Below are 13,923 nucleotides of genomic sequence, written 5' to 3' on the forward strand. Positions count from 1 at the left end.
TGCCTGTCTATAGACCCTGCCTTCCCGGATCTTGCAAAGCCAGCCTCGTTCCTATTGGCATGCAATTAGCAGCTGGAGGAGAGCATTATGGATTTATCAACTTGGACCATCTGCTGTTTTGGAACATTGCCTGCTTCTTCCAGACGTGTTTGTCTTTGGGCTTGCCCCCTGAACAGTCACTCCTGGGTCTTTGAGGATATTAAGTGTTCTTTCCTTTTCTTCTGTGTGTCAAAACAATAACATTCCAGAGGAAATGTCAGCATGACCAAATTATTCAAACTGATTTGTTTTGCAGGTGAGTCTTTGTCTTCTTTTTAAAAATGAAAAAAAAAATAAAACAAAAACAAGAGCCAGATACTGTATTCATTCAGGGTGGGCAGGCGGTAAAGGGACATATAGTTGCAATCAAAATTATTCAGCCCCCATTGCAAATCAGGTTTATTGTCAGCATTTACAGGCTTTTGGCTGTTTGCAATGAGCACATCAAACAAAAGCAACAGGAATAGCTCAACACAATGGATGCTTCAAATGGTTTCCCCCAAATTCAGCTGAAATTGCAACTTATACTGCAACTTATATACAGTACTGCATACGAAAATGAGCCGTTATTACCAGTGTGTTGAATAGCTGCTGCCAGTCAGTGCTGGGTGGAGCCATGATCTGACTCAGTATAAAGCAGCTTCCTATGTCCATATGTACAAAATTAAAATATTCCGCACCTTTTCCAAAGTTACACACAGGCAGCCCTTTTTTTTTTTTTTGGAAAAATTATTCATCGCTTTATAGTCAAATGAGTTTAAAAGTGATGTGCAAAATAGAAATCAAATACAGGATCATATGTTAATAATAAAGCAGAAACCTATCAACATAGGTTTGGGCTGGGTGTTCATCAGTATGCAGATGATACCCAGCTCTACCTCTCTCCTCAATCGGAACCAGTGAGGGCAGTGAAGGTCCTGTGGGAGTGTCTGGAGGTGGTTGGAGGATGGATGGCAGCTAACAGATTGAGGTTGAATCCTGACAAGACAGAAGTACTGTTTTGGGGGGACAGGCAGGTGTGGAAGACTCCCTGGTCCTGAATGGGGTAACTGTGCCCCTGAAGGACCAGGTGCGCAGCCTGGGAGTCATTCTGGACTCACAGCTGTCCATGGAGGTGCAGGTTAATTCTGTGTCCAGGGCAGCTGTCTACCAGCTCCACCTGATACGCAGGCTGAGACCCTACCTGCCCGCGGACTGTCTCACCAGAGTGGTGCATGCTCTAGTCATCTCCCGCTTGGACTACTGCAATGTGCTCTACGTGGGGCTACCTTTGAAGGTGACTCGGAAACTGCAATTAATCCAGAATGCGGCAGCTAGACTAGTGACTGGGAGTGGCCGCCGGGACCACATAACAACGTTCCTGAGAGACCTGCATTGGCTTCCAGTACGATTCTGAGCACAATTCAAAGTGTTGGTGCTGACCTTTAAAGCCCTAAATGACCTCAGTCCTGTATACTTAAAGGAGTATCTCCACCCCATCATTCAGCCTGGACACTGAGATCCAGGGCCAAGGGCCTTCTGGCGGTTCCCTCACTGTGAGAAGTGAGGTTACGGGGAACCAGGCAGAGGGCCTTCTCGGTAGTACAGGGAAGTTTTATTAATGCTTACTGTTTCGTCATGTTTTTATATGTGGTGGAAGCTGCCAAGAGTGCTGGGGCAACCCAGTAAGATGTGTGGGGTATAAATAGTAAAATTATAATTATGAAATAAAAGGTAAAGAGACCCCTGACTGTTCGGTCTAGTCATGACTGACTCTGGGGTTGCGGCGCTCATCTCGCTTTACTGGCCGAGGGAGCCGGCGTACAGCTTCCGGGTCATGTGGCCAGCATGACTAAGCTGCTTCTGGTGAACCAGAGCAGCGCACGGAAACACCGTTTACCTTCCCACTGGAGCGGTACCTATTTATCTACTTGCACTTTGACGTCCTTTTGAACTGCTAGGTTGGCAGGAGCTGGGACCGAGCAATGGGAGCTCACCCCGTCGTGGGGATTCAAACTGCTGACTTTCTGATCAGCAAGCCCTAGGCTCTGTGGTGTAGACCACAGCGCCACCCGCGTTCCTGGAATAGGATGACCCTATTTCCATCAGATAAATGTTGGAGGGTATGTTATACAGTGCCATCCTTTATATAGCTACTTGGAAGCAAGTCCCATTAAGTTCAATGGGGCTCACTCCCAGAGAGGTGGCTATATGTTTACAATCTTTGAGAGTGAAGTACAAGGGCTGCTCTCACCTTGCAAAAATCTGAAGCCCTGATTCAGTGTTCAAGTGCACATCTGGCATAGTCTCCCACGCATCTGTGCCATCTCAGAATGGAAAGTCGTGTGCACAGCCAAGTCAATGCTTCCCAGCCCATGAATCCCTGACTGAACACGAGAAAATGTGTTTTTCTCCCTGGTATTTAAAATGTTGGAACAGAGGGCTGTGCTCATTATGCATTCAGCACTGACAGCCTGTTTGTCAAAGAACGCTTTTAAGAGAGAGGAAGAAGTGTGTAGAAATAATCCTTCTATAGGGTTTCCTTTATTTCCGCCTCCTCCAAAAGCTGCTTTCGACAATGAACCTCTTGAGAATTTCAACTATCTCTGGCATGCAAGGAAAGCAACCCCGACTCCAATTAACGTGAGGTCTGGAAAAGTCGGAATGGAAGCTTAGAAGCCTTGACCCCGCCAAAGAATAAGCAAACATTCTGCACAGTTTTGGTCTTGATGGACGAGGGGTTCCCCAACAGATAGCCCTGATGAGATCATTTGCTTGTTTAAGCACCCCCTCCCCAAGCCCCCTGGCTAGATTTTGAGAAACGGGAGTAAAGCACACCGAAAATTATCCTGCATGAGTCATTGTCGCTAGAGATGACTGTGGGGGGTTCCTTCCTGTGTTTGAGAAAGGAAACCAGACATGTCATCATCACTGATTTGGACAGCTTGGAACAGAGTGACATGAACTAAATAGAGCCTGGTGATGTAATTTCGGGAGCCGCCATCGTGCACTTTGTCAGCTGTGAGGTTCAGCTAAGCAGAAAGCTCAAGCCCAGCAGCTATAATTGCTTCCTTACACTTCAGCACACAAACAGAATCACAAAATCGCAGCTCTCAACAACACATTTCCAGCAAACAACGTGGTTTCTGAGATGCAGTTTATTTATTTTTTTAAAAAATACTTTTATATTTTCAATTATACATTTCCCACCATTAAATATCCACCATTATTATTATATATTCATCAAATTCCCTTCTTCCCCTTCTGTGGTTCTTTTAGTTTTCCCATTGTTTCTGCATATTCTGTTACAACCATTTAATTTCCCCCCTTTTTATATTTCCACATTTTACTTTATATTGTTATAACTGCTAGTGTTTTCACTTGTTTACAATTATTTTCCAAATATTGCACTCCTCTTTTTAAGCTCAAACTTCTTGCTCTCTTGTTCTGCTGGTTAGGTCTGCTAACTCTGCATATTCTATCATTTTAAGTTGCCATTCCTCCTTCTTAGGGACCTCTCCCACCTTCCATTTTTGGGGTAACAAAATCCAAGCTGCTGTAGTTGCATACATAAATCTTTTTTTTTTCCTGAAATGCAGAAGTTTAAAAATCTCCCGAGGCATTGTACACATCACTTCATGTTGTGAGCCTAACCATTGCTCCTTAAGGGTTTTTAGCCAGTGCTCCTGGTTCTTCACTGGCATGAAGTTAGTATTCCTCCGCTGCCCTATTGAGGCTTGACGGTTCACTGGTTGGCTTTATACAAACTGGCATTGTTCTCCCATCCCTACTGCTTAGGGTCGCCAATTAAGAAGGGCAGAGGGAGAGGCAACCCTTTTTGCATTTCTTGTGATCATTCAGCAAGTACACCCCTGCCTGTGATCAATTCACTAGGGTGGGTCTACACACAGAGAAAAACAACACTAAAAATATGTCAGAAATTAGATCGTTATAACAAAAGGCGGGGAGAAACCCTATGGAAAATCACGTTTAAATATTTCCTGCTCTCTGGCACCACCTGGTGTTGCATGTTTATAGCACATTCAAATCGTTTCTCTACTAACGTAGCTGAGTCCTCAGTCTACACACCGAGTGAAAAATAGGCTACATTTTTAATCAGGGAGGAGTGTTAAGGGTAAATCAATGGGAAACAGCAACCTAAATAGAAATAGTCAAATACTATCTTGTCATAAGGACATCTAGTTCAGTATTCTGTTCTCACAGTGGCCAACCAGATTTCTATGGAAAGTCCCTAGAAGGACCTTATCATCCATGAATTTGTTTAAACCCTTTTCATGCCTTCCATGTTGGTGGCAATCAATGCCATTGCCATGACAAGAGAACAAGGGAGGCATTCATGGTGGGTTCCGGTTCCAGCACCTCTTTTTCTAGAAAAATAGCACTGGAGATAACTGATTTTTCTGTGTTCCCTGTATTGTATTGTCTGTGGGACGTGGGTGGTACTGTGGTCTAAACCACTGAGCCTCTTGGACTTGCCAATTGGAAGGTCAGCGGTTCAAATCCACATGACGGGGTGAGCTCCTGTTGCTCTGTCCCAGCTCCTGACAGTCTAGAAGTTCAAAAGCACACCAGTGCAAGTAGATAAATAAGTACCACTGCAGTGGGAAGGCAAACAGTGTTTCCGTGCACTCTGGTTTTCATCACGGTGTTCCGTTGCACCAGAAGCGGTTTAGCCATGCTGGCCACATGAACCTGGAAAGCTGTCTGTGGACAAATGCCGGCCCCCTCAGCCTGAAAAGCAAGATGAGTACTGCAACCTCATAGTCGCCTTTGACTGGACCTAACCATCCAGGGGTCCTTTACCTTTACCTATTGTATGAACTGTTGATGTGTGGCTGGGTTTTTTGTTTTTGCTTTGTTTTTTACTGCTTCAATTGTATTTTTTATATTCTGTAACCCACCCTGACACCTTCTGGCAAAGAATACAATTATCAACCACCACCATAGAACAACAGCAGCACACCCTATTTAAATTTTTATTCTTGGAAGGAGAAGGGATGCTAGGAAGCCTTTTTCTTCCTGTGACATTGGCTGGTGATGCTGGCGTGGTTTTATACACCATGATAAATCTACTTGACAGACTGCAGATCTCGAAAGCATTTCAAGAACCATGTATTAAAATCTATTTTACCACAGTTGGATCTTAAGAGTCAGAACCCCTGCAATGCAGCAAATGGAAAAGATGAACATGACTGAATGAATGTGAAACAGAAGAAAAAGCATCCAGGTATTTTAAAGATCACTCTAGATTTTCTCCAAAAGAGAATTAGAGGCAAGTGCCACTGAGGCTGGGGAAGGATACAGGGGTCCCTGTCCAATAATAAAACAGTGGTAGGTAAAGGACCCCTGGACGGTTAAATCCTGTCAAAGGTGACTATAAGGTTGCGGCGCTCATCTTGCTTTCAGGCCAAGGGAGCCAGCATTTGTCCACAGACAGCTTTCCGGGTCATGACTAAAGCACTTCTGGCGCAACGGGATGCCATGACGGAAGCCAGAGCACATGGAAATGCCATTTACCTTCCTGCCGCTGCGGTACCTATTTATCTACTTGCACTGGTGTGCTTTCAAACTGCTAAGTTGGCAGGAGCTGGGACAGAGCAACAGGAGCTCACCACATTGTGGGTATTTGAACCGCCGACCTTCTGATCGGCAAATCCAAGAGGCTCAGTGGTTTAGACCACAGTGCCACTCAATGAAGAGACTTGTAAGGGGTTTCAAGGCCTCATATCTGTAGGTCATTTCTTTAATATTCAGCGGTAACCAACACGGGGCCCTCCAGATGCTGCTGAACTACACCCCTGACCATTGGCTAGCAGGGCTGGGGCCCCGAATAATGTAGCTACCCTTGATTTATGTAGCTGTTACTCAAAAGTCTGCCATTTCACAGCTGTGTGGAGACCCAGGTGAAATCCGCTTCATGAGTCCAGCTACTAGTGCAGCAGAAGCAGAAGCAATGAGGTACATAAAAATACCATCTTCCCAAATGATGGAGATAACTGTTTTTGAGCCACGGCATGTCAGCAGACGCACACAAAGACACACTCGCCAATCCAAACAAACATTTGAGATGGACAATTTTGTCGAATTACTTCCAGAGAATATGGAATAGGTAGGACAACATTCCAAAAGGAATTGACCCAGCATGAGATTATTTCCACTCTTTTGCAATTTTTTAAATAGCAGGGTGGCTAATCCTGCTCCACCCCCAATGATGTTTCTTTCTGCTGCCCCCCAAAGCCTACTGATTTTGGCAATGGCAGTGAAAGCAGGAGATAATTAAAATAGACAGTGCTGGGGTCCTTGAAACAACTTGATGCAACCAAGCGCCTGGAGAAGTATACAAGTAAGTCCTTCCCACTCCTTTGATCAATCATTTGATGAACAGGGAGGAGTCATAACACTCTTCCCAGTGGTGTAGCATGGGGCTGCCACAGGGGTGGTTGCCCCAGGCGCAAAATTGTTAGGAGTCAAAAATTTCAGCACCCGGTGCTATCTCAGTATAGCTTCCATTGCTGGGCTTCATTGAAAATGTCTTCTCCATACGAACCTCTCCAGATAACAGAATGACTCTTCACTTCTTATCTCTGTGGCTGTGATCTCCTGGTTGATGCAGACACCATTAAGCAGCTGAATGCACATTAAGTAAAGGTAAAGGGACCCCTGACCATTAGGTCCAGTCGTGACCGACTCTGGGATTGGGCCTGATCCAGCAGGCTCTTCTCATGTTCTCATATTCTTACATAAGTTATTGTTGTGACCGATGATGTTCCCTATCGATGTAAATTGGCCTAAGCCATGGCTAACAGCGCTATCCTATACATATTTACTCAAAAGTAAGCCCTTCTGCTTCCAATGGGGCTTAGGTAAAGGTAAAGGGACTCCTGACCATTAGGTCCAGTCGCGAACGACTCTGGGGTTGCGGCGCTCATCTCGCTCTATAGGCTGAGGGAGCCCGCGTACAGCTTCCAGGTCATGTGGCCAGCATGACTAAGCCACTTCTGGCAAACCAGAGCAGTGCACGGAAATGCTGTTTACCTTCCCGCCGGAGAGGTACCTATTTATCTACTTGCACTTTGACGTGCTTTCGAACTGCTAGGTTGGCAGGAGCAGGGACCGAGCAATGGGAGCTCACTCCATCGCGGGGATTCGAACCCCCAACCTTCTGATCAGCAAGTCCTAGGCTCTGTGGTTTAACCCACAGCGCTACCCACATCCCTGAATGCACATTAGTACTCTTCCATTTGCCTCCCACCCACCCCCTGGGCTCTGGCAACCCATGCTACACCAATGCCTCCTCCTCAGCTGTTCTGCAGGAATCAGGCCCTCTTGTTTCCCTGCAAAACTCTGTATTGCTTCCATACATTTGCCCCCTTCCCTCAGGAGTTCCCACCTAATTGACCTATCTGAATATTTGCTCTGTCTGCAGGCCTCACTGCAAGGTAAACAGATTATTTGTTAATTGAAGAGGATAAACTTTCATCTATGCCTTGCTCTCTTCTTCTTCTTCTAAACTGAGGGAAAATATCCTTATTATGGATTAGATGTTTCCTCCTGAATGAAACTCAGTCCCGGTTTGAAGATGGCTAAATCATTTAATCTCTACTAAAAGGCTGTGTCTGGGAATTTAGTAGTGATTAACTGGTCCGCATTAGATTTACGGTCCTAATTAAAGTGGATTAGGGCTACAATCCTATGCCCACATCCTGGGAACAAGCCTCACTGAACTCAGTGGAACTTCATTCTGTACAGGTATGCATAGATCATACTGTTAGGTATATATTTTGTGTTTTTGTGTAAGCAAGCCTGACTTACCTCTATAGAACAAATCTCACTAGGTAGTTTCGGAACCCCCAACTGATGTACTAGTTATCAGAGATTATAGTGCAAATAAGTAGACTGAAATGTAGAGACCTTCAACCAGAGTTAGGTACATAAAATAAAAGCGTCTTATCAGCAGAAGCACTGAGAACTTAATCCAATGGAAAAACCCACTGGATTTTTCAGGAGGGATCGACTTAGGCTTTCTATAAATATTTAACTGATTTCTATAAAAATTAATCTGAAAGCCTATAGACTTTGGGGGTTTGAGTGTTGTTTCTTCTTCTAGAATTCTGTGTCAATAGAACACATCATTACTCAGAAGTTATACATGACTACTAAAGAAACTCTGAAGAGTTTTGCCATTGGTACATGCATACAAAACAAAACAAATAAAGCTCTCCAAAAGATGCATAACAGACAGGTCCGTAAATATTAAAGAGCACAGAAATATGGTAACAAAAAAATGCAAAAAGTACAGCACATCGTAATTGTATATAGCATCAGATCTGACATATAAGTGCAATTGATATTAAATATTTTAATGTGAAATGCCTGAGAATTTAATGTGAGGGTGGTTAAGTCATTTCTGTGTCTCTTGCCACTTAGCCAACCATAGCATGCAATACATATAAGCATCAGACAGTGAAGGGAACACTTACCTGAGTCATCCAAAGCACAATAAGTTCACTTACTGCTCTGCACTTTTCTTTCAGCCTAGGAGCCTTCAATGAAGCATAGCCAGACCTGTCCTCTTCTTCCTGTCTTTTACTCTGGAGTGACTGATTCCACAGGGCTTCTGTACATTTCCAGAGATACATATAACAGCAAAATCCCCTGTCCTTCAGAAGTAGGAAAAGCATCCTTTGCTAGAATTCCTCTTATATGAGATAAATGCCATATCCGCTTTTGTTTGTGGTATAGAAATAGCCTGTCTTGGTTGAGAATATCTCTCACACCCTCTCACACATTTAACTGGACGCCTGAGACTTCAACCCTAAACACACTTACTTAGGTGTAAGCTCCACTCAGAGGCACCAGCTTGCAAGGGCAATTGGGGGGGGGGGGCAATGTCTCACATGTGATGCCATGCATGACATCAACGTCCCAGTACGTTTCCGAGCACAATTCCAAGTGTTGGTGCTGACCTTTAAAGCCCTAAATGACCTCTGCCCAGTATATCTGAAGGAGCATCTCCACCCCCACCATTCAGCCCGGGCACTGTGGTAAAGAGCCGAGGGCTTTCTGGCTATTCCCTCACTGTAAGAAGTGAAGCTACAGGCAACCAGGCAGAGGGCCTTCTCGGTAGTGGCACCTGCTTTGTGGAACACTCTCCCATCAGATGTCAAGGAAATAAACAGCTACCTGACTTTTAGAGGACATCTGAAGGCAGCCCTGTTTAGGGAAGTTTTTAATGTTTGATGTTTTACCGTGTTTTAATATTCTGTTGGGAGCCGTCCAGAGTTGTTGTTGTTGTTGTTGTTGTTGTTGTTGTTGTTGTCCCAATGTCTCACCTCCTCCTGATGCTTCAACTTTCAATCACCTCCACAGCAGAAGGAGGAGGAGGAAGAGGAGAAGGAGCCAGCTCTATGCTTCGCCTCCACGCTTTTTGAAAATTGAGGGTGGGGCAGACCCTACCCCAAAAGTATTTGGGGGACCCAAAAGGGCTCGGCCCCCAGGAACTGGCACCTTTGGCTGCACTGAACACAGTGAGGCTGACCTCTGAGTAAAATTGCAGAGAGCTTCATTAATCTGTTTATTTCAAAGTATATTGGGAATGGCTTGCTATTTAAAACCTCTGAGCAGTAGACAAGAATGCAGCATAAAAACAGGTGGACATCGTGAAACCAGTAAAGCTGGTTGCGCTGCCAGTCAGTAAAATAAATGGGCTGCATCCACATGGTCATTTATTCCATTTTTATGTCTGTTCCATAAAGAGAAAGCTCTATATTATATATGCGCTTTGACACAACACGAAAGCCACTTCTAGAACTATAGTGGAATATAGTGCAAGCTTAGTGCTCACTTCTGTGTTGTTTGCTTCCAGGAGGGGGAAAAAATCTGTTGGCAAATAATATGGAAATGAGTTCTAAACTTGTGCTACATACTACCATGTATTAATTGGGTGATAGGTACCCTCTCACTGAAACTTGTAACCGCGGCTAGCCATTTACATACATAATCACATAGTTTCCACAGTTTGCAAGACATGCGAGCAATATTTCTACTTTATTCGACTCTAGTCAGATATCACCATGCGGTGTCCAATTCCAGGAATCGCACTTCAAGAGCTGAATGCAGGCAAACTGGAACAGATTCTGAACAGGGCAGTGAAGCTGGAAAGGATTATGGAAGAAAACAAGTCATCATACGCGGAAAGGTTGAAGGAAGGAAGTGGTTTTGTTTAGTCTGGAGAAGGCGGAAGGAAGACGTGATAGCATGAGGGGCCATTTGCCTTTTTCATTGTGTTTAGCTGTGTCTAACTGCTTCTGTTCACTGGTGTTTTAAAGAACAGGCTTTCGTCCTACTGACGGTTGTTTATAATTCATTTTAATGTTATAACCAGTGCTTTTTTCTGGGAGTATGCAGGGGTACGGATATCCCTAAACATTTTGTGAATCTACGTTTGGCCTCTTTGAGGGGCAGTATTTCAATATGAGTAGGAAAATGGGAGTAGCCCTAAACATAGTATTTTTAGGAAAAAAGCACTGGTTATATCCCTGCCCTGGTACCAATGGACTTTGAAATAACATTAAAAATAGTATTCTTCATATACCCAAAGTGCTGAAAAGGCCAATGACTTATCCTCTGCTACTCCAGGAGCCAGGACTCGATCTAATGGGTTGCAGGAGAGTAGATTTCAGTTGGATCTTTAAGAGAAACCTTATTAGGAAGAGCACTTTGAATGGGGCCAATTGCCTTGGGGAATGGAGTGGTTCTTGCATGACCAATGGAAGCAGCTGCTTGGAGAATGGGGATCCATCAGTGTCAATGAGCCTATTCCGAGTATGGCATCAAGTCAGGCTATGGGTCCATTGAGCTCAGTATTGCCTCCACTGACTGGAAGTGCTCTCCAGGGTCAAAAAGGGAAAATTCCTACCTGGAGATGACAAGGATGGGACCGGAGATGTCCCACAACTCAAAGTGTTGGTGCTGACCTTGAAAGCTGACCTCGGCCCTGCATCTCCACCCCTGTCGTTCTGCCCGAACACTGAGGTCCAGCTCTGAGGACTTTCTGGCAGTTCCCTCATTCCAACAACAGAAGTTACAGGGAACCAGGCAGAGGGCCTTCTCAGTAGTGGCACCCGCCCTGTGGAGTGCCCTCCCATCAAATGTCAAGGACATAAAGAACTATTCACCTTCTAGAAGACATCTGAAGGCAGCCTTGTACAGTGGTGCCCCACAAGACGAATGCCTCGCAAGACGAAAAACTCGCTAGACGAAAGGGTTTTGCGGTTTTTGAGCTGCTTCGCAAGACGAATTTCCCTATGGGCTTGCTTCGCAAGATGAAAATGTCTTGCGTTTTTTGCAAGTTTGTTTCCTTTTTCTTAACACTGTTAATACAGTTGTGACTTGACTTCGAGGAGCAACTCATAGAACACGGTGTAGTAGACTTTTTTGAGGTTTTGGGTGATTTTTGAAGCTTTTCCAAAACTTTTCCGACACCGTGCTTCGCAAGACGAAAAATTCGCTAGACGAAAAAACTCACGGAACGAATTAATTTCGTCTTGCGAGGCACCACTGTATAAGGAAGGTTTTTTTATGTTTGATGTTTTATTATGCTTTTATATTTGTTGGAAGCTGCCCAAAGCGGCTGAGGCAACGCATTTAGATGGGTGAGGCACAAATATTCTGTTGTTGTTGTTGTTGCTACATGCAAAGCAGATTCTCTACCACTAAGCTACCAGCAAAGCTTGCCAATTATCTCTCCTTAGGAATAACTGCTTATTGTTCCTCCCCAGCTTTGTTGACTGGTTTGCAGAGTGTTAGTTTGGAGGGGAGCGCTGTGGCGATTTGTGAGGAGGGAAAAGTCCTGCAGCTGCCTGTCTTTGCCAACGGCATGAGGCGGCAATTACAGCTCTGCCAGACAGCGTGGAGCCCCTGTTTTTAACACAATTAATTATGTCATGGCTTAATAAATTCATTGCGGTGTAGAGCAGCGAAAAATATGGTTGCACAATTGCAGCGGTGAGGGAGATTGAAAAACAGGGAAACGTTTCCTCACTCAACCGCTTTGTTTCTGAAAAACAGCAGACAAGAGGCAGCTTTGAGCTTATACAGTGTTGTGCTATAAGGATATATGTGACTGCATTTTGAACACCTCCCATATCTAGTTTAGAGTGGCCCATGCTTGAGGCAGAGCTAGAAGCCAGAGTGAAAAAGCAATTCTTCAATAATAATAATAATAATAATAATAATAATAATAATTTTATTATTTGTACCCCACTCTACCCAGCCACTCTGGGGGGAGTCACTCAGGGAGAGGAAACCTGTTATACAGTGGTGCCCTGCAAGACGAAATTAATTCGTTCCGCAAGTTTTGTCGTCTAGCGAATTTTTCGTCTTGCGAATCACGAAATCCCATAGGAATGCATTGAAAATCAATTAATGCGTTCCTATGGTCAAAAAAAGTCCAAACAAAGCCAAATTTGGTACAACAACAGTTTATTAACTGCTCTTTAAAGTCACACATGCTGTAAAGAGCAGTTCAAAAATTGAAGGGAAAATAAATTAACTTTATAAACAAAACATGTCTTTGTTTTTAGACAAAGGAAACAAAGTCGCGAGACGTTTTCGTCTTGCAAAGCAAGCCCATAGGGAAATTCGTCTTGCGAGGCAAATCGAAAACGGAAAAACCTTTCGTCTAGCGAGTTTTTTGTTTTGCGAGGCATTCGTCTTGCGAGGTACCACTGTATATAGATCTTTAGTAAAATTGTTTCTTGTTTAACTTCTCTGACCTGCTCATCATTAAACAGAGAATATTACAAATGTTATATGTTCTCTTGGAACATACAGACCCTGTCCCGAAGACATTCCCATTCGTGTCACAAATACTATTTGTTGTGGGATTTGCACGAAGTTGCCATCACTATATTCTTAGCCTCATTAAACTTGATCCGTATAATAATAATAATAATCATAAAAAACACCTTACAACACAATTCTGTAGCTTTTGCATGGGAGCAAGCCCCACTGACAGCGGTGAGATTTTCTTCTGAGTAAACAGGCATATGGTTGCACTTCAGAAAAACAAAAAACTCAAGGACGTGGCCTAAAGTGTTTTGAAATAAGCAGACAGGAGGCTGTGCTGGCTGAAGGAAGCAATGTGAAGGAAAAAAATCAGAACACTGCATAGTATTCAACTAGGTTTTACTTAGAGTAGACCCATCGAAATTAATGGACCTAACATAGTCATGTGACATGTCTATGATTTCAATGGTTTGGTCAAGTTAATATAGCAAAAAATGGAAGTTTAATGCAAAATTTAACTCTATATATACTATGGAGAACAGACATAGAGCAAAAGAGTTAATTCCCCCACCCACCCCAAATTCACTGTCCGGATTGATGGAAGTGGGGTTTTTTTAACTTTTTAAAAACTTTAACCATCTTGGGGTTTTCTTCTTGTTTGCTACCTAGCTAAGTTTTCTGTGAATGTGCAGCGGTACTTCAGAGCAGTATAAGTCATAAAAACAAACAGGAACTTTGTAACCGGGGATGTTGGTGGGAGAATTTAAGAAGAGACCAAGGCACTATTTGTGACCAACATATCAGCAGAATTTCATGATAGTTCCCAGAATCTCTGTTTGTAAACCTAAGTGGAATGACAAGAGCACAGTCATACCTCAGGTTACAGACGCTTCAGGTTGCACGTTTTTGGGTTACGGGATGCGCCGAAACCCTAAAGTACCAAAATGGGTTACTTCTGGGTTTCGGCGCTCGCACATGTGCAGAAGTGTTAAATTGCGCTTTGTGCATGCGCAGAAACACCGGATCGTGACCCACATGTGCGCAGACGCAGCGCTGAGGGTTGCAAACGCTGTGGGTTGCGAACGTGCCTCCCGC

The sequence above is a fragment of the Podarcis liolepis genome, assembly GCF_965112155.1.
Source record: "Podarcis liolepis genome assembly, chromosome: 3".
Classification (NCBI taxonomy): domain Eukaryota; kingdom Metazoa; phylum Chordata; class Lepidosauria; order Squamata; family Lacertidae; genus Podarcis; species Podarcis liolepis.